The sequence below is a fragment of the Microcebus murinus genome, chromosome 1 (assembly GCF_040939455.1).
Source record: "Microcebus murinus isolate Inina chromosome 1, M.murinus_Inina_mat1.0, whole genome shotgun sequence".
Taxonomy (NCBI): Eukaryota; Metazoa; Chordata; class Mammalia; order Primates; family Cheirogaleidae; genus Microcebus; species Microcebus murinus.
In genome coordinates this window covers 19,619,794-19,639,377 of record NC_134104.1, presented here as the reverse complement: position 1 = coordinate 19,639,377, position 19,584 = coordinate 19,619,794, and the positions used below count along the sequence as shown (strand labels likewise).

The window sequence follows — 19,584 nt, the reverse complement described above, 5'->3', positions numbered from 1 at the left end:
TCAAACGACCTAGCCTCCCAGAGTGCTAGGATTACAGGCGTGATCCACCACGTCCAGCCTGTTAGTGTTTTTTAATTAAAAAAATTTCAACTTTTTTTTATAAAAATGTCTGTTCTATTCACTTGAATTTTCTCATCCTTTCTTGGCTTTAAGAAAAGAGGTTGAAGTTAAAATTAAACGCCTAGCAAATCATAGGTCTCCAAACTGAAAATTGTCTGTGTCCTTTCTCTATGTGACTCTATCCTAATGAGCAGATTCAAAACTCACTTCCTTCTTATTGGTTTACAGATTTAATCTACTCTAATTATTACTGACATCCCTTTGCCTTTCTGTCTTTTACTGTACTCATTTACACTTTGATTATTTTTTATATTAAATTTTCTATTGTTATTTTTTCCATTAGCCTTCTGGACCAAATGGTTCTTCTATATATTTATCACAAGTTGTGCAAGCATTATTGAAATCATTGACTAAACCAATTTCAACTTTTTTCAAGTAATTCAAAACATGCTGAATCCGATCATGACGTCACAACTTCCCCTGTTGAGTAGGGTAGGCAATCTACAGCTCTTTGTTTTTGTATTAAGACATCAGAATATAATGTAAAAGAAAAATAGAAATAGTCAATAATTACATTAACTTTCTAGAAAATGTTGTTTATTCTCTTTCTTATTAGTTAAATTTGTACCCTTCCAGCTTCCACTCTTGAAATGTTATTGATTAAATAATGATCTGATGGAAATTATTTAGGGATAAATGAAAAATGGATTATCTGAAGAAGGCTTAATAAAGAAATAATTTCTGATACCCAAATTGAGTACATTATAGCATTTCTATTGAATGGAAAATTAATGGATGAATACATTTTGTTTTATATATATTTATACATATATAAACATGTAAGCAAATGTATGTTCACACAGGTGTTAATGTGCATATGTGTATTTATATACGTTCATGCCTATTGTTTTAATATTTGCCTAAAATCTTGTTTTGTCAGAAAAAATCCAACTCAAATTTATGATATTCTACTCAGGCTATCCAACAGGTCACTTGATCAGAACTGCCAACAAACTCCATTTCCCTGGACACACTGCTTGATCTAGCAGTGGGGACATAATGGAAGCTGGATCAACCAGAAGATGCATGGTAGTGGGATTGTAGAGGGACATTTCTGATTCCCTAGAATCAGGTAGGCCTGGTGAACTTGGGGGGCTGTCTTAAAGAAGACTAAGAAAGAATCAGAGCATAAAGAAGAACCAGGGAAGGGAGAAGGGATGATTGATTGAGAAAGAACCCTGGTGACATCATTTGAACTACCTGATTCATCTCAGCCTAAAAGCAGTATCTTTCCTCTGACTTTTAGATACCAATAGCAATGCAATGCTTTTTTCACTTTAACCTAGTTTCCACTGGGGTACATTCATTGCCGCGGCAACAACAATAAGCGAGTTCTAACACCATTATTCAATTTTCTATGTGGAATGATGAAAACATTCCTGTTGGGAACAATTTTTCCTCTAATAAAAGCAAGCAGTTTGGAAGAACTTCAGCCATTTTTGGCAAATCTGGAAATCTAATCTTATACATTTTATCAGGTGATATTAATGTGAATATTCTATAGAAGCTGACTGTGAAAATAATGGTGGCATCAAAAAAGCAGTTTTTAAAAAAAGTCATATCATGCACTTTGTAGAAGATAAGCTGGATGTACTTTAAAATAATTCAGAACTAATGAAATTTAATGATAAATAACTAAATAAAATCCCATATGTCAAAACCATTTAGTGGGGGGTTATAACATAATAAATAATTATTTATGATGACAACTTCAATTTCCTTACCCACATTTATGAATGAATCCATCCATTTTCAATTCTAGTGACAGCAAGTTTGATGAACTATTTTTAATATTTTTGAGTGGTGTAAACATTTAACAATATCAATGAAATACTACCTTTCCAATACGATATACAGTAAACTCTTCAGTTTGATCATCATTGATTTTAAAAGTTCTTGTTGATTTTGTGACTAGGTAGAGAAAGAAATGAGGACAGAGTATGCCCAAATTGTGGGAAGCCTTCAAGATACTCTCCTGTCTTCTGAGTCTATCTAGGTGATCCAGGTGTCCTCATTTCTCACACTCCATTTCTCCAGCTTGTAATTAAATGGATTATGACTCTCAGTGGTCTTTGAATTTAATTACAAATGCCATAGCATTGATAATTATTACCTGGAGAAATAAAAACTAAATGATACCACAGGTCTTCTTGGTGCAATTTCTCCATCTTTCTTCATCACTACACATAGAGGCTCATGCAGAGTTGTAACAACATATTTCTACAACTCAATTTCAAGTTTCTTTGTTCTAAGACATTTGAAACAGCATGCTTATTTTTAAAGCAGAAATGTGTACCAAATCATGAAATGTCTCTCACCTTGCTCAGGATTGCACCTCAGTAAAGTATTAATATCATGTATGTAGTGATACAGCTTCTCACATGTTTTTTTTTTTTTTTTTGAGACAGAGTCTCGCTTTGTTGCCCAGGCTAGCGTGAGTGCTGTGGCATCAGCCTAGCTCACAGCAACCTTAAACTCCTGAGCTCAAGCAATCCTTCTGCCCCGGCTTCCGAATAGCTGGGACTACAAGTGTGTGCCACCAGGACTGGATAATTTTTTCTATATATATTAGTTAGCCAATTAATTTCTTTCTATTTATAATAGAGATGGGGTTTCGCTCTTGCTCAGGCTGGTTTCGAACTCCTGACCTCGAGCAATCCTCCTGCCTTTGCCTCCCAGAGTGCTAGGATTACAGGCATGAGCCACCGCGCCTGGCCCTCATATGTTTTTTAATATGATGTGCATGCTGATGATGAACATGCCTAACATTTATTGTTTGTGTTTCAAACAAGGAGCTTACTTAGTCCTTTCTACTAGGTTTCTACAACATCAAATGATCTAATGAATGTAATTCAAAATAAAATTGTGGGGCTTTCTGGCCTGTTTCAAATAGTCAATACCCCTACTTTACAGATCTGTTCATAGAGAATTCCTTGGGTCATTGGAGAGGATCGCTTTCCATTTCCAGTTGTAGTGTGTTGAAAAACATAATAACAGGTGACCTAAGAACAAGAAGCTTCTATTTCTCAAATATTTTTAAGTTTAGCTGGTTGAAGAAAAGAATAGAAAATAATTTAATGGACACCATGTACCCAGTAGCATCCCTAATTCTAACTTCACAAACTATTTTTTTTTTATTTCAGCATATTATGGGGGTACAGATTTTAAAGTTTCAATAAATGCCCTTCCCCCCCTCCCCCCACAAGTCTGAGTCTCCAGCATGACCATCCCTCAGATGGTGCGCCTATCACTTGTTGTGCATGTATATACCTGCCCCCCCCAATACTCTATTACTGTAGTACCTATGTGTCCACTTAGGTGCTACTCAGTTAATACCAGTTTGCTGGAGAACATATCTGGTGCTTGTTTTTCCATTCTTGGGATACTTCACTTAGTAATATGGGTTCCAGCTCTAACCAGGAAAATATAAGATGTGCTATATCACCATTGTTTCTTAGAGCTGAATAGTACTTCATGGTATACATATACCACATTTTATTAATCCATTCTTGAATTGATGGGCACTTGGGCTGTTTCCACAGCCTTGCGATTATGAATTGTGCTGCTATGAACATTCGAGTGCAGGTGTCTTTTTTGTAGAGTGTCATTGGATCATTTGGGTAGATGCCCAGCAATGGGATTGCTGGATCAAATGGTAGATTCACTTGTATCGCTTTAAGGTATCTCCATATTGCTTTCCACAGAGGTTGAACTAGTTTGCAGTCCCACCAGCAGTGTAGGAGTGTTCCTCTCTCTCCACAACCACGCCAGCATTTGTTATTTGGAGACTTTTTGATAAAGGCCATTCTCACTGGAGTTAAGTGATATCTCATTGTAGTTTTGATTTGCATTTCCCTGATGATTAGGGATGTTGAGCATTTTTTCATATGTTTGTTGGCCATTCTTCTGTCTTCTTTAGAAAAGTTTCTGTTCATGTCCTTTGCCCACTTTTTAATAGGGTTATTTGATTTTTTTCTTGCTGATTTTCATGAGTTCTAAGTATATTCTAGTTATCAGCCCTTTATCGGATACGTAGGATGCAAAAATTTTCTCCCATTCTGTAGGTTGTCTGTTTACTTTCATGACTGTTTCTTTGGCTGTGCAGAAGCTTTATAGTTTCATCATGTCCCATTTATTTATTTGTTGCTGCTTTGATTGCCTTTGGGGATTTCTTCATAAACTCTTTGCCTAGGCCGATGTCTAGGAGAGTGTTTCCAACATTTTCCTCTAGAATTCTAATGGTTTCACACCTGAGATTTAAGTCTGTTATCCAGCGTGAGTTGATTTTTGTGAGAGGTGAAAGGTGTGGGTCCTGTTTTAACCTTCTACAAGTGGCTATCCAGTTTTCCTAGCACCATTTATTGAAAAGGGATTCTTTTCCCCAGCGTATGTTTTTGTCTACTTTGTCAAAGATTAGATGGCTATATGAGGATGGTTTTATATCAGGATTCTCACATCTGTTCCACTGGTCAATAATCCTATTTTTGTGCCAATACCAGATTGTTTTAATTACTACAGCTTTGTAGTATAGTTTCATATCTGGCATATTAATGCCTCCCAATTTGTTTTTGTTGCCTAGAATTGCTCTTGATATTCGGGGTCTTCTTTGGTTCCATACAAAGCATAAAATTATTTTTTCTATATCTGTGAAGAATGCTGATGGGATTTTAATAGGTATTGCATTGAATCTGTAGATCAGTTTGGGTAGTATAGACATTTTAATGATGTTGAGTCTGCCGATCCACGAGCATGGAATGGATTTCCATCTGTTTACATCCTCTGCTATTTCCTTCCTCAGTGTTTCATAGTTCTCCCTATAGAGGTCTTTTACCTCCTTGGTTAAGTATACTCCTAGGTACTTTAATTTCTTTGTTGCTATTGTGAAGGGTATTGAGTCTTTCATTTGGTTCTCGATTTGATTGTTGTTGGCATATACGAATGCCTCTGATTTCTGTGTATTGATTTTGTATCCTGAGACTTTGCTAAATTCATTGATCAGTTCCAGAAGTTTCCTGGTTGAATCTTTGGGGTTTTCTAGATATAATATCATATCATCAGCAAACAGTGAAACTTTGATCTCTTCTGCCCCTATTTGGATACCTTTAATTCCACTTTCCTGTCTGATTGCTGTAGCCAGGACTTCCAGTACTATGTTGAATAGAAGTGGAGATAGTGGGCAGCCTTGTCTGGTTCCGGTAAGTGGGAATGCTTTCAGTTTTTCCCCATTCAGTATGATGTTAGCTATGGGTCTGTCATAAATGGCTTGTATCATTTTTAGATAAGTCCCTTCTATGCCTATTTTCTTGAGTGTTCGTATCATGAAAGGGTGTTGAATTTTGTCAAAAGCTTTTTCTGCATCTATTGAGAGAATCACAAACTATTTTTTAAAATTTATTTGTTTAGTTATTTGTTCTGTAGATCCTCCTAAATGTTGTTCAACTAGTTGGAGGATATCTGCAATTCACTACTGGCCATGCATCATGTTAAAATTTAGAGATAACACCACTGAGCAAAATCTATGATCTCCCATCAGGCCTGTCTTCTTTCTGCAAGACAGACGGAAAGCAAACAATTACAATTTGTTAACAGTCTCTTATGCTGCATGTTGGCTAGTCATCTCTTTAAGTATTTTCCATTTGTGCAAATTGGCAGTGTTGATAAGCAGGTAAGCCCAAATTCAGTAGCCTAGGGCTTTAGATGTATCAGAGGCAAAGACATTGTAGTTTATAATAATCTCAGGAATTTTAGCATGGTTCATTTTGTTCATGTGTTTCTATTGGAATTTGATATTATTATGCTGTGTTTTTCCTTATTCACTCTTAAATGATTGATACAATTTTTATCCAAACTATTTTATTTCAAATTATTTGTGGTCTATATTTTTGAATTTAAAATATGATATAGTTGCTTTCATTTCCTTTATATTAAGAGGCAGTACAGCCTGCTAAGAACATAGAATTTGATGCCAGATTGCCTGGGTCAAGATCTTGGTTTTGCTACTTTCTAGATGTAGGATCATGGGTAAATTCGTTAATTTCATTACTCCTCATTTTCTTTACACGAATACCAGTCCATTGGTTTGTAACAAAATTAAAGGATTTATTGTATGTAAAGCATGAAAACATGATAAGGATATAAAGTTTATTTCATCATATAATAAAGTAGTGAATTTTCCTTTTTGGAGATATAAGACTCTCAGATCATGAATACATGTTTCCTAAAATGACTTTATAATCCTGTAACAGAGACATTAAGAAGACCCAGAGACAGGATGAGAGATTGATTCTGCATTTCTCTAAAATAAAGTATCTTTCTTAAATTTTTTGTTTTAAATTTTTTTGAGGAACCTCCATGCTGTTTTTTATAGTAACTATACTAATTTACATTCTCCAGAAAAAGTACGTGAACATTCCTTTTTCTCTGCACCCTGCCCAGCATCTGGTGTTTTTTTTTGCCTTTTTGATAATAGCAATTTTAACTAGGGTGAGATGATATCTCATTGTGGTTTTGATTTGCATTTCCCTCATTATTAGTAATGCTGAAGGCTTTTTAATGTACCTGTTGGCTATTTGTATTTCATCCTTTGAGAAATGCCTAGTCATATCTTTTTCTCATTTGTTAATCAGATTATTTATTTGTATATTTATCTTCTATCAAGTTATTTGAATTCTTTATGTATTCTGGTTATGAATCCCTAGTTGGGTGGAGAGGTTGAAAAATGTTTTCCCATTCTCTAGGTTGTTTCTTCACTTTGTTGATTGTTTCCTTTGCTGTGCAGAAGCTTTTTCACTTGATATAATTCTATTTTTCCATGTATGCTTTTGTTGCCTATGCTTTTGAGGTCTTACTCACAAAATCTTTGCCCAGATTAATGTCCTAGAGCATTTTTACAATGTTTTCTTCTAGTAGTTTCATAGTTTTAGGTTTTACATTTAAGTTTTAAATCATTTTATTTTGATTTTCTATATGGTGAGAGATAGGGGTCTAATTTCATTCTTCTGAATATGAATTTCCAGTTTTCCCAGCACCATCTACTGAAGAGACTGACCTTTCACCAATATTTGTTCCTGGCATCTTTGTCAAAAATGAGTTGGGTATACAAGAAGTATGGAAAACAGCATGGAGTTTCCTCAATAAACTAAATACACAGCTACTAAATAATTCAGCAATCCCACTGCTTGGTGTATGTTTAAAAGAAAGAAAATAACTCTACTGAAGAGATATCTGCATCCCCATGTTCATTGCAGCACTATTTATAACAGACAAGATATGGAAGCAATTTAGGTGTCCATTAACAGGTGAATAAATAATGAAAATGTGGCATATATACACAATGGAATACTATTCAGCCATAGAAAAGAACAAAATCCTTTCATTTGCAGCAACATGGGTTGAACTAGAGTTTATTAGGTTGAGTGATATTTCATTCATATATAGAAGCTAAAAATAAGTTTATCTAACAGAAGTAGTGAATACAATGATGTTTACTGGAGGCTCCAAAAGGCAGGGAGTATGAAGGATATAGGTAGGTTGGTTAATGGGCACAAACATACAGTTAAAATATTTCTAGTGTTCAATAGCATGGTAAGGCAACCATAGTTATTAAGAATTTAAACTGTATTTCAAAATAGTTAGGAGAAAAGATTTAGAATGTTCCCAACACAATATTTCCAAATATTCATGTTTGAGGTAATAGATATTTCAATTACTCTGATTTGATTATTACATATTGCATGTGTGTTTCAAAATATCATTTATATCCCATAAATATGTAGAACGAGTATGCATCAATAAAAAGTAGCTAGAAATAAAAGAAATGAGAAAATCTCAAAGCACTGAACAAAAAATCCAATATTAAAAAACTCCCTCTTAAATTTTTGAGAATTTGTTAGTTTGATTTTGCTACTTCACCCTGACAAACTCGTATGTCTAATGTTTGAAAGTAAATATTAATCCATGAGGAAAGGTCAGAGAAGTCTGTGCTCTGGAAGTCTAAGAGCAATGCAGGAAGAAGCAGCTCATGAAAACTAATCTGCATTTTTGGCTAGTCAGATGCAGTTTTTCACAAAGGCATCTCTGTCTCAAAAGAAAAAAAATAACTCTTTTGTATAAGACTTCATTTTTCTAGTGCTTTTGAATGTATTAAATCATCTTTAGTTATTTATATTGAGTTTATAATCTTACTGACTCAGTGAAAGAGTTCAAGAAAATAAAATAGACTTAGCACAACAATGCAACTTGAATCAGCAATGAAATGAATGTGTTGTTCTGTCAAATCCCTTTGCCACAATAGCTCTGCCAATTTGTTTGAAAAATGTACAACTCTGGAGTTTCAGCACCACTTAACGGCCTAGGAGAACAAAGCGAGTACAGTAAGATACAAATCTTCTATACCATTAGTTCAACATATTTCTGCATAGCAGCTTTTCAAAAATTGGAAGCATATTTTGGCACCATGCTGTTTCAGAACAACAACAACAAAATCTCGAAGATATATGTTTAAAGGTGTCAGTGCTTAGAAATACTGTTTTTAGTTTCTTTTCCTAGTACTGCTGCCTCATTGGCTTAGTTCTTCTTTATCTATTATTCATCAAGATTATATTAATATGGAGTCACCAAGTAGACTTAAAGTTTACTGAGTGTGTGTGTGATTCACAGAACTTTGAACAGGGTGAATAAATCAGTCCTTAATCAAAAACTTGCTTACTAATTATAAGAAGGAAGTATCTATACCTTACAAAATTTCCAGGAAGATAAAACAACTAGAAAACAACAATACCACCTAGGGGATCATATTCAGATTACAAAATATGTAGCATTGGTATTTTTCTTATTTTAAGCAAGAAGAAGTCTGCAATAAGCAGTGGTGGCTTGATTAAAATTAAACTAAGTAAGAGTTTAAGGTAAAATTCTCACTTGACTCACTTTCTACTGAATAACGCTATTAGACAATATATGATGATATTTTAATAAAATACACTTGTATAATAACAGTGTGTCAATAGGATATTGCTTATTTCAAGAAATTATACTAGTTATTTACGTGCATACGTTCTAATTATTGTATTAATCCCACCTGATAGGTTGTTTACACTTGTCTTTCTGATGAGGAAATGGAGACTCAAAGAGAGCTAAAAATCCTAACACTCCCAATTTGTTGGAAGTAACATAACTAAAACTAAATATTCTTGATTTTAATAGATTATTAATATTTGAAGGAATAGTTACTGCTGGTACCACCAGGTTATTTTAGAACATATATGTGAGAAACTAATGAAAATGAAAACATTGAAGACATAAACAAACAAATATCCTACACATTTAATTAATAGTTAATGTTGTGAACTTAGAATAAAACAAATATTTGCTTTAAATCTTGAGAGAAGAAAAATTAGAAGAATTCTCAAGAAAAATACTCCTCTGATGAGTGTCCAGTAATAAAAACTTCTCAAGCATTTGAGATAATATTGGGTTATAAAATATTTGATATTAAATATTATATAATGTGAGGTTACTAATTATATTATTTTGGAGTATACATTATTTTTAAATGTTGAAACTACAACATTTTTTGTTGGTGATTATGTGAAATTGTCTCAAATCAAGATGCTTCTATTTATATGAAATATAAAATATATTTCGGAACAGCTTTGTGAACATTAGTGAGTCATCCATAAGTATGAAATGTCTGATTTCCTTAAGTACTAAGTTTGACAGTTAATACCGCTGACATTTCACTTTGACACTTGTTTTATTTTGTTGTGAAGATACATTCTCATTCCTTCAAACTCATGGTCTGGCTTTTGATTATCTTTCAAAATTTTTAGAGCAATTTTTGTGAAACCATGGATAAGTCAAAAATTCTTGTTGTTTTCAAATATGAGTTCTATTGTAGAACCAATGCTGTGCAGTTTGAAATATCAATGAACTGTTTGGGAAGGATGTGGGAAAGCACAGTAAGTTGATGGTTTGAGAAGTTCCAGTCTAGTGATTTTAATTTTGAAAATGAGCCACGTGGGCAACATGAGAACAAGGTGGGTAATGATGAGCTGACAGCTATAGTGGAAGTGAATCCATCTCAACCAATGCATTAATTAGCAGCAAGGTTTAACGTTACTGTTCTAACAATATTGGACCACGTGAAACAAATCAGCAAGGTAAGGAAGCTGGATAGATGGGTACTGCATGAATAAACAAACCTCAGAGGAGAAATCGTCTCGAAGCTTGCCTTTCTTTGCGGTCATGATAAAGGTGAATTATTTCTACACTGTATTGTTACATATGATGAAAAATGGATTCTTTTTGACAATTGCAAGCATTCAACAAAGCTAATGGTATCTGTTTTAGGATCCACTTGTATTATCCACTGGCAGCTTTATGAAACTTAGTCCATATATTACAGCAGATGTGTATTGCACCCAATGGGTGAAATGATGAGGATGCTTGGGATTAAGCAGCAGAGATTGGTCAATGGAGACAGGCCAATCCTCCTGCAAGACAACACTTGACCACATGTAGCACAAACCATCCTGCTCAAACTACAGAGCCTGGACTTGGAAACTCTCTGTCATCCACTGTATTCACCAGATCTTGCACCAATTGACTACTACTCCTTCCAGGATTTGGACCGCTTCTTGCTAGAAAATTACATTCAATTCTCAACAAGCTGTGGAAAATGCCTTTTGCAATTTCATCTCCACTCACTCTCCAGGCTTCTTTGCTGATGGCATAAACAAGTTACCGTTAAGATAGCAAAACTGTGTCGATAGTTTAGGTGCATACTTTGATTAATTGTACTGCTTCTTGTTTGAGATATAATAAACTAAACTTTTGATTTAAAATCAGACAGGTTTCAATATACTGATTCAGATGAGAATCTTGGTGGAACCTCAGTTGTGTAAAACTGAAGAGAAGGGATTCATCCAGGGATGAGTAGGACCAGATTTAAGGTAAAATTAACGCAACAGAGAGTAGAGCTTTCAGAGAGCAGAAGTTTCAAACATGGCATGTTTGCCCAGTTCTGTTTAGTTTGGAGGAATTGCACCAGAAGCCCCCAGAGATAAAGGTAATCATAACGTGCCAGAGGGCATATCATCATGAGGAAGTAGAATCTTGGTTCATCTAGTGTGTGACTAAGAGAGAAAAGAAACCACATTTAGAGAAATGGAGCTGACAAAATCTAGTAAGTTTTCATAGACTCAAACAAGGCCTCTAGGTAGCAGGAAAAAAGTCCACTTCTTAGAAGGAAATTGAACCACAAATCAGGAATCCAGGTGATGTTTCACTTAGAAGAACACAAAAGTATGAGTTATCTTCTTTTAATAGACAGTGAGCATGCGGATTCCCATGGCCACCCCTAGGCATCAGATACTGGACTTAGGGTACTTAATCTGTCTGACATAATGTTGATCTGCTAAGGAAATGAAGAGATCTGTTTGAAGTCTTCTTTCCCATATAGAAGACAGTCTCAGTAGAAAACACAAAAGCAAATGTCACCTGCCCCTAAAATTCAAGAAACTGGGGTCTATTTCTTCAGAAAGTCGGGGAAGCGCTTACTTGAGAGTGAGAATGCCATAGAAAGATAATGATATATGCATATGACAGGAGTAGTTCTCATAGAGAGACTGAAGTCCTTTCGGTGTCTTTTGTAACATCCAACCAAAAGAACCAGTCATCAAGAAACAGGATGAAATTGAGACAAAAACTTATTTTTGATGAACATAGGACACTGCTAGTAATGCATTTTCCTTGTAACAGTATATTTATTTAGCAAAGACTTAATAAGTCTCCAATATATACTAAACTATGTACCAGTTTGTGGAATAAAAAAATGAATACCCCTCAGTCAATATATCTCAAGGGTTAGCACCATTCTATTATGAGATTGGTAAGTAGAATTTCTCTTTTTCAGATAAGGAAGGGAGAACAAAATTTTGGTGATTTATTTATATATTGTGAACTCATCAACAATTTTAACTGCTTTTCTTTGATAAAAACAACACTAATACCAATGTTAAACAGCAAACTTATATAAGCCTTTAAAGGCTGTGACAATAACATTTATAGCAGCATTATCTGTCATAGCCAAAAAGTAGAAATAATGCAAATACTCATCTACTGATAAATGGATAAATAAAAAGTCATATATTCATACAATGGAATATTATTCATCAGTAAAAAGTAATGCAGTACTGATACATAATACAACATGGTTGATTGTTAATAATATTATGGTGATTGAAAGAAAACATTAAAAATATCCTCCATATTGTATAATACCATTTATATGAAATGTATAGACCAGACAAATCTATAGAGAAGAAAGTAGATTAATGGTTGCATGGAGAATTGGGGTTTATGGGGAAATGTGAGGTAACTGTTTAAAGAGAAAGAAATTTTGGGAAGGATGATGAAAATATTCTAAAATTTATTGTGGTGATATTGGCATTACTTTGTGAATATATAATACTAAAAAACATTGAATTGCACAATTAAATGAATAAATTGTATGATATGTGATTTATATCACAATAAAGTTGTTATGACATACACTTGCATGTGCACACACACATATACATGCACGACTATAGACTCTCTAACTGCAGTCATTTTTTCATTCCCAAATGTCCAACTTAATAGTTGCATGACATTGATTAAGTTACTGAACCTCTCTCTGCCTCATGCCTATCACCTGTACATTGGGTATAAAATGAGTAACTATTTTATAAAATTATTGTTGACATTTAAATGAATTGATATATATATAAAGAATTTACAAGAGTGCCTAGCACATTGTGTGTGTTAAATATGGATTGTTTTTCTTGCTGTTGTTATTACTACTTTTACCACTACTACCAGTAATATAATATGTATCATTATCATAATTATAACCATAATAAATTTTTGTTTTCTCATTAATCCAATAATATTTATAATTGTTCTTATAAATTATAATTATTCTTATAAATCCAGCCTCATTTATTTAATCCATGGAAACGTTATCTCACTTGCTCTTGTTACTATAAATACTACACATGTTCATTAAGTTGTAGCTACATTTCTACCTAAAGCCTGTCAATATTTTTTAAATCAGTTACACAAGAAATTCTTGTACTGAGACTTAGGCCTATCCTTCATTGTGGAAAGGCTAACATCTTGTTCAATATAAAGTGGTAAGTTATATTTTCTTCCTACTAAGGCAATGCAAATATTATGTGCACACCCTGCTCAATTAAAGCCAATGGAATTGAGCTGGATAATGGCTGTCATTGCACACCAGCTCACTATGCATTTCCAAGTCTGATGGCAGACTTATAATATCAGCTTTATGGCGAGGACATAAGATAGTAACACATCTACTAGAAGATTGACCGTAACGACTTAAATTTTTTTCACATAAAATCCTCAGGATATGGTCCTTCCAAAGGAAAAAAGCAAAATCTTTAACTATTATAGCCTCTGTTCTCTTTTGTATCTTCACATCTCTGTAAGTCTTGGTTTAGGCTAACTGCATCATTAATCTTTAACATATCCACCTAAGAACACAATTAAAGTCAAACAGAATAATGAGTGGTATTACAAGGAATACAAAGTAGCACACCCAAGAATGCATTCAGCTATTCCATATGCTGCATAATTACACTCACCCACTAACTCGCACAGTGCCAGATCTAGAAAAAAAATTAACTCTTCGATGAAGAAGAATCACAATTTTGACAATAAAGCCAACGACCTGAATTTTAGCTTAAAATATGAAATCATTTTAGACCTGAACTATACCATACGGTTTATATTCATGATATATTACTTTAAACCTCTTGTTTTGAATTTAGTAAACATGGCTTTAGTCACAAATATGCTATTTACTAATTGAGTAACATTCAGTGAATTATTAACCTCTGGGCATTTTAGTTTCCCAAACTGTTGTACATGGGATATGGATCATATCAATGGTTCTCAATCATTGCTCTGTATCAGAATCTCCTAGATCAGAGCCTGAGATCTACACCCAGAGATTTGTTTCCAACTGATTTTTCCAAGGTGAAGCCAGAGTTGGGAACTACTACTGGCCTAAATAATATTAAAGGTCTCTCTCAGCTCTATAAGTCTGAGGTTTGGCATCTGTGTAGGCAACCTGACTCAGTTCTCAATAATGTAGCATTTCCTCGGAGAAGAGTAATTTTAAGTGTTGATTAGATGTACTTTGAAAAAAACACTTTTAAAAACTGCACTACTTTTATTTCACTTCCACAATGAAAGCAGGAAAATTAAGGATAAAATATTTGGCTTACTTTACCATAACAAAAAGAAAAAGCTGCAATAGAGACCAAAACCAAACCAAACCAAACCAAAACAAAATAAAACAAACAAACAAAAAACCTCCAAATTTCTCATCATAGATTATAGGTTATCCTTCCTATTAGGTAAATCCAGAGAAAAGCTTATAAATGAAAAAAGTCAACAAAACTTTGAAATTATAAGCTTTCCTTTATCTTTCTTTCAAATCATTATGTCCTCATCCTGTCTTGTATTTAAACAATTATTTTTGAACAATGTTTTTTATTTCTGCTTCCATTTGCATCTTTCCATTAAAAATATGCTAAAGTAATTTTAGTTTACATTTTTTACCACAACATCTATATTTATTTCTACTTGAAAGCTATTTATTCTTAAGTTTCAAAGCTCTTCATTGTTATAGTTTGGTCTTTACTCACTATATCCCAGCAGATTCTCCCATAATCAGAAGATCACATCACTCACTGTTAATATTTTTTCCCAACATACCAAGTTAATTTTTTCTACTGTTATTATTACTTTTCTTAAGACTAATGCAAACCAAATCATTTCTTCTTTTGACTAATTCAAATCACTCTAAATCCCTGTTTTTCTCTAAAACGTCTCAATCCCAACAACCACATACAAAAATACATTCAAAAATACAATACAGAGATCGGGAAACATTATTTTACATGTCTTCTTGATTTCACTAAGCCAAACCAGTTACAGGAAAAATCAAGGGCCCAATTTATACTCAAGAGGGATTTGGCTTAGGATTTACTCAGTTTTTTCCCCACTCCTCACAGCTGTGTAATTACAAGTAAACACAGTCCACAAGTTAGCTGGCAGTTTCCTCCTACAGCACTATCTTCCTCTTTCTACCTGTTGCCCACACTTGTTCACCCTCACCTCCTACTCATCTAAGGAGAGTTCACCTCATCCAATATAACTGTCCCTATATATCAGACATTTGGCACTGGGATCAACTATTTAATACCTATTTCCATCAGATAGTCAATGACAACTTAGAAACAGACCCTTGTCTTTCTTGACCCTCCCTGTGCTTTTGAAAGACCCAACATATCTTCTTGAGTTCTGTCAATATCCCCAGGCTCCAAACACCTTCATTATCAGAAATTCTAAACTAGTGAATGGTATTCACTCATTATGACCAAGTAGATAAAGGCTTTCCCTCAAACTGAGGCCTGTCAGGTGACCAAGGATGTCTTATCTTCAGCAGAATATAAAACTTTAGGTTTCAGAAGGTGGATTTTTGCTTTAATTTGAATGGCTCCTTTTTCCTAGAAACATTTTTCAATTTCCTATTTGGCAAAGGGCTCTTCTCTCTCCATGAGACAAGTAGAAAAATAACACAACTGCCTGTAAGCAGCACATTGCCCGTATTGTTTAAACATCCTCAGACTCCATAAGTATTGATTTGCTTAGTTAATACTTTAAGAAACTGTGACTTGGAAAGCTTAAATAAGCTCCCTCATATCCCGTAGTAAGTAAATGATGTGGCCAGTGATATGGCCTTATTTCACGCTAGTTGTCTATGTGTGCCAAATTTCACCTGAGAGCTTGAAACAATGTGATTGATTTTGCTTTGTTTTGACTTATTCTGTTTTTGCTCACTTTCCCCTAAAGTGAACACTTAAATTATTCTTTAGTATTGAACCTGGGAAATCTTTCCATTCACCGTTTCCCACACGATAAGAATTTTACAGGGCTCAGAATGATTTGGAATCCTTTTTATTTCTTTTATGGAGCATTTAAGACTACAAAAGAAAATAGGATTCATGATTGCCTGCTTCAATATTAAATATCTTCAAAGAATATATGCACATTAAGTTGCAATGTGATATTTGTTGTCTGTGACACAGGCAATATAGGTCCCTTTTTATTTCATCACTAAAGTTGCATTTTATTTTTCCCCATTGATTTTACAAACATCAAGATTGTTTTAAAACACATTGTATTGAGTAAGTAGTTTCCTTTTATGTTTAAAATTATCTAGATATAAGCAAATAACAATGGTAGCTTGTTTAAATAAAAATGAGATTTCCAGTTGACAAAATGTTGTAATTCCAAACAAATGAAAAGAGTTTCCTTATTTTACACAATCTTTTCATTCTTTATTTTTTTAAAAAATAAAAATCATATATTATTGAAATGATATTGACAAATTATCCAGACTCTTATCATTGTCTGAATGTGCAAACACTGAAATAAGCCTACTGTTGTAATGTTTCCTTGACAAGAAGCTTCTAAGGAATATATTGTTACTCTAAAAATAATACTTCCCTTTTGATTAATGTATTAGGGCCTTTTATCTCATAAATATGATATCTCACTTTAAAAGATTCCTCTTCAGTGCTCACTTCAGCAGCACATATACTAAATTGGAATGATGCAGAAAAGATTAGCATGGTCCCCGCCCAAGGTTGACATGCAAATTAATAAAGCATTCTATATTTTCAGACATCTTATAGGGCAGAAGAGAATGGACTATAAGGTTTCTTTTTTTCAAAGAGCTGGAAAAAACAAAAACAAAACACCTGCTAGTCAGGAATTCTATATGCAGCACAATTAAGCCTCATAAATGAAGGAGAAATCAAGCTTCTCCTAGAAAAAAAAAAAAAAAAAAAAAAAAAAACAAGTGCCGAGGGAGTTTGTCATCACTAGACCCTACAAGAAATGTTCAAAGGAGTCCTAAACTTGGAAGTGAATGGAAAATATTCACCACCATGAAAACACATGAAGATATAAAACCCATAGGTAAATCAATCACACAAATGAAGAAGATAGAATAAATAAAAGGTACCATTATAGAATTCCATCCAACCACAAAGGTAGAGAAAAAGAAAGAAACAAAGAATGTACAAAATAGCAGTAAAACAATGAACAATATGACAGGAACAAAATCTCACATATAAATACTAAACTGTAACCTAAATGGATGAAATGCTCCACTTAAAAGAGGTAGAATGGCTCAATGAATAAGAAAACATATGTCTCTTATAAGAAACTCACCTCATTGTAAAGACACATATAGACTCAAATTAAAGGGAGCAAATGTGCCGCACAAATGGAAACTAAAAGCAATCAGGGGTAGATATTCTTATATCAGCTAAAACAGATTCTAAATAAAAAATATTAAGTGGTAAAAAAAAACACATAGAAGACATAGAAGGTCATTATATGATAAAGGAATCAATCTAACAGGAGGATACAACAAATTTAACTATATATATACCCAACACTGGAGCACCAGTTTATTTATTCATAAAACAAATACTATTAGACCTAAAGAAAGAGACAGACAGCAATACAATAATAGTGGGGGAATTTGGTAGCAAATTCCAACATTAGTTCACCAAGACAGAAAATCAACAAAGAAACATGGACATAAATTGGACTTTAGATTAAATAGATCTAATAGATATTTATAGAACATTCTACCCAAGAACCTCAGAATATATATTGTCCTCATAAGCACATTAAATATTCTCCAAATTAAACCACATATTAAGCCACAAAATAAGACTCAACAAAATTTTAATAATTGGTATCATATCAAGCATCTTCTATGACCACATTACAATAAAACTGGAAATCAATACAAAGGAATACACGCTCAGGAAAGGACAACCTTTTAAATAATGTACTGGAAAAATGAGTCTTCCATATGCAGAAAAATGAAACTGTATTCCTATCTCTTACCATACGTGAAAATCAAATCAAGATGATTTAAGACTTAAATGTAAGACCCGAAACTATAAAAATACTAAAAGTAACCTAAGGAAAACTCTTCTACACATTGCTCTCATAAGACTTCAAAAGCACAGGCAACAGCAATACATAAATGGGAATTAATTAAACTAAAAAGCTTCTGCACAGCAGACAAAATGGTCAACCAATGAACAACCTGCAGAATGAGAGAAAGAATTTGGAAACTATCCATCTGACGAGGAATTAATATCTAGAATATACAAGGAACTCAAACAACTTAACAACAACAAAAATAAATCAAATAATCCCATTAAAAAGTAGGCAAAAGACATGAATAGACATTTTCAAATGAAGACATACAACTGGCCAATAGGTATATGAAAAAAATGCTCCATATCACTAATCATTAGAGAAATGCAAATTCAAACTGCAATGGCATATCATCTTATCCCAGTTAGAATGGCTATTATCAAAAAGTCAGGAAATAAGAGATATTGGCAAGGATGTGGAGAAGAGGGAACTCTTATATACTTTTGGGGGGACTATAAGTTGATACAATCTCTATGGAAAACAGTAGGGAGATATCTCAAAGAACCAAAAATAGAACTACCATTAGATTCAGCAATTCCACTACTAGGTATCTACTCAGAAGAAAAGAAATCAATATATCAAAAGATAACTACACTCATGTTTATCACTGCAATATTCACAATAGCAAAGATATGAAATCAACCTAAGTGTCCATCAATGGATGATTATATGAAGTAAATGTGGTGCATATATGTATGTGTGTGTGTATATATATGTGTGTGTGTGTGTGTTTGTGTGTATACACACAAACACAATGGAATACTCTTCAGCTATAAAAAAGAATAAAATTTTGTTTTTTGTAGCAACATGGATGGAACTAGAGGCCATTATCTTAAGTGAAACAACTTAGAAAGACAAATATCACTTGTTCTCACTATTCTCACTTATAACTGGGAGTTAAATACTGTGTACACATGGACATAGACTGTGGAACAATAAGAATTATAGACAATGGAAATTTGGAAGAGTGGGAGGTTGGGAGGGAGGTAGATGATGAGAAATTGCTTAATGGATACAATTACATTATTTGGATGATGGATACACCAATAACTTTGACTTCACCACTATGCAATCTATGCATGTAAAAAACTTGCTCTTGTATTATAAAAAATTGCCCTTATATTTACATAAATAAAAAAACTAAAAACTTAAACAAACAAAAGTTTCCTCTGTATCAACAACATTGTTTCTCCACTATAGATTTTTTGTTATTTTAAACAATGACAGAGACTGACTTGGGTTGAACAATCACTGTTTTTAAAGCACTGTACTAAAGAGTATATATAGATGCTCTTATATAATACTTTCATTGAGGTTACATCCAGCTAAAACCACTGTAAATTGAAAATATTGTACATCAAAAAT

At 33.5% G+C, this 19,584-nt stretch overlaps 1 non-coding gene across 1 annotated transcript; it reads left to right on the top strand.

The window, feature by feature from the left end:
• Positions 1-16,770: 16,770 nt before the first annotated feature.
• On the top strand, positions 16,771-16,876 carry LOC142874969 (U6 spliceosomal RNA). The gene has a single exon (XR_012922554.1). It is a non-coding gene; the product is annotated as a U6 spliceosomal RNA (small nuclear RNA).
• Positions 16,877-19,584: the final 2,708 nt, after the last annotated feature.